At 35.5% G+C, this 2668-nt stretch overlaps 1 protein-coding gene and 1 long non-coding RNA gene across 6 annotated transcripts in view; one reads left to right on the forward strand and one right to left on the reverse strand.

Annotated features, from left to right (window-relative positions):
• Positions 1-2668, reverse strand: part of LOC106869147 (5'-AMP-activated protein kinase subunit gamma-1) — a 486366-nt gene that overhangs the window by 237434 nt on the left and 246264 nt on the right. The gene's annotated exons all lie outside the window — the stretch shown is intronic.
• LOC128248684 (uncharacterized) overlaps positions 1-2668 on the forward strand; it is a 42503-nt gene that overhangs the window by 17519 nt on the left and 22316 nt on the right. The window lies entirely within an intron of this gene.

Genomic DNA, 2668 nt, shown 5'->3' on the forward strand with positions numbered 1-2668 from the left:
TTAACAAACACAATTTTCTCAGCAACAAGTGTTGACATAAAATGTTATTCTGTGGGATTTAAGAAAGGAAGAAAAGACAAAATATACAGACATAAGAATGTACATATACATGTGTGTGTGTGTGGGGGGATATGTGAATGTGTGTGAGTGTGTGTGTGTGCGTGCATGTGTGAGTGTTTGTGTGAGTGTGTGAGAGTGTGTGTGTGTGTGCATGTGTGTGTGTGTGATGAGTCTGTGTGTGTGTGAGAGAGAGTGAGTGTGTGTGCGTGTGTGTGTGTGCATGCATGTGTGTGAGAGTGTGTGTGCGTGCACGTGAGTGCATATGTGTGTGTGTGTGCATGTATGTGTATGTGTGTGCGCATGTGCATGTGAGTCTGTGTGCGTGCACATGTGTGTGTGTGTGTATGTGCGTGTGTGGATAAAGTGCAAACAGAATAGCAATGTAAATACATGAAATAAATCTGATTTTCTTTTCCTCCTCTCAAAGGGACATTGTTTTAAAGTTTGTTATTTTTACTTCCTTTTCTTCCCCCCTCTTCTTTTTCGGTTAATGTTGAATATATGCTCACAGCTTGCCTTCATCTAGCACCCATCTCTTCGTCTGTCTCTGTGAGTACACACACACACCTATATACACGATACATCATATATATATAAACATATGTACTTATACACACACACACTTATAAAGAAATAAATAGTCATTACAGTTAAATGTAGATATTATCTTAATAACACATTTATTAATTGAGAAACAAATGTTTGTAGATAATGGTCAACTGAAGTGGAACTGTTGCTGGCAGACTCTAGCAGTAAATACCACAAATATCAGACAACAGTGGAGCATCTCTGTAGTTGCATAACCTACTGGAAATAGCATCACACTCTCCCTTAACCCTTTTAATACCAATCTACATTTAGCCACCTACACTAAAAGTGTTCATATTTGAAATTAAATCTTAATTAAAATCTCATTATAATATGAATGATTGTCTGATTTTCCAGATGGTCACCCTCCAAAATGTCAATATATTAAGTTATGGATATTTTACTTAACCTCTCCACAATCTTGATTAGATTCAACATAATACAATGTACATATTAGAGACATAATAATTAAGGGGTTAATTCATAACCTATTATCTAATCCAGTGAGGCAAGCGTTGGCCACTTTGATAACAAAAACTTGTGAAGATGCATACATCTTGTAAAGACTTCAAATATCAAGTTTAGAAGTTCGGTGGAATTCTTTAATCTAATGAAAACTGTATGTCCTTTTGACTATGTCAAACCTTTACTTTTGCCCCATTAATGTATGACCTAGGTCTCTCACTGATGCTTCACTTAATGTTATCCAGTATATTACTATCCTCCAGGTTCCAGATGTGACTTGCTTAGCTGGTGTATCTCTTTTTTTAATACACTTTCACACAGAGCAGAATAAATTGTTTTTCTTTTCACTCCTTTATTCGGTGGAATGGAAGGTGACATCAGATTCATTGACAGCTCAGCTAACAATGCATGTTTGGTCTAGAGGCATGTATCTGGGTTCCTGAAGTTGCAGTGTGGAGTGAGCATGGTTGATTGGGTTACAGGAAATGATCTTTTTCATATTAAGGCTGCAGGTGTGGGAAACTTTCATGGAATGTTTATTGAAGATTTTCTTATCAGAAAAATGTTTATCTATCAGGGCTAGAAATTTTTTACCCTCATCAGTCCTAATATTCAAGGAAAAAGGGGAGCGAACCATATGATTTTCCTAGGTCTACTTTTGGGTTTGGCTTATATTTAAGTCTGAGTTTATTATATCTCCTCTTTAAAGCCACTATCACCCAGAGTGCTATTATAGTAGGGAACTGCTTTATCAAAAGTTTCTGCAGAGGAAGAGAGGCTGGCAGTCCTATTACTAATGTTAGATAGAAGGTTTTTAAAGATAGGTGGGTAAGAAGGCAGCTATGGTAGGGCTTTCAAGTATTTAAGTCTAGATCCAGGGAGACAACTAAGAAGTTGGTTTTAGTGAGAACACATCAGATAATGTAGTCCAACATGTACCAAAAAGGTTGGATGGTCAAGGCTGGAATACTTTTGATCATAGGTTTGTCTGCTTGATGAGCATTGACCTGGGGTTACAACAACTAGCAGAACACTTCACATATTTATTTATTCATATATTTAATTAGTTGTTCTAAATGTAGAATGAAGAAATAAACTGTAAGATTAAACATAAAAGACATATTTGATGAATTAAATAAAAACAGATGGAAAAGAAATAAAGAAAACAAAAGAAAACACTGGAAACAGAAAAAAAAACCTGTAAGAGGAAAACTGAAGCAATTAGTGGTTAGACTGGATGTCTTTTGTATAAGAAAGTAGAATCTAGAATGAGGTTGGCTGTGGTGAGAATAAGAGAAGAACTGCTTCCAGCTCTTGGAAGAAATTCTTCTTTTCTTAACCTGTAACACCTCCTCCTCTATTTTCTTTATTTTCCCCTCCTCCTCTTTAATTATTGTAAATGTTGTTTATTTTTTCTTTCGGTTCTTTCTCAGAAAAATCAATTTGTTGCTATGTTACAAGGTACAGAAAAACAAAACAAAACAGAAAAGGGTTATTCCCTGAAAGGTTTAAGAATGTGTGCGTGTGTATATTTATTTATACATATGTACATATA

Source organism: Octopus bimaculoides, chromosome 9 (genome assembly GCF_001194135.2).
Source record: "Octopus bimaculoides isolate UCB-OBI-ISO-001 chromosome 9, ASM119413v2, whole genome shotgun sequence".
Lineage (NCBI taxonomy): Eukaryota > Metazoa > Mollusca > Cephalopoda > Octopoda > Octopodidae > Octopus > Octopus bimaculoides.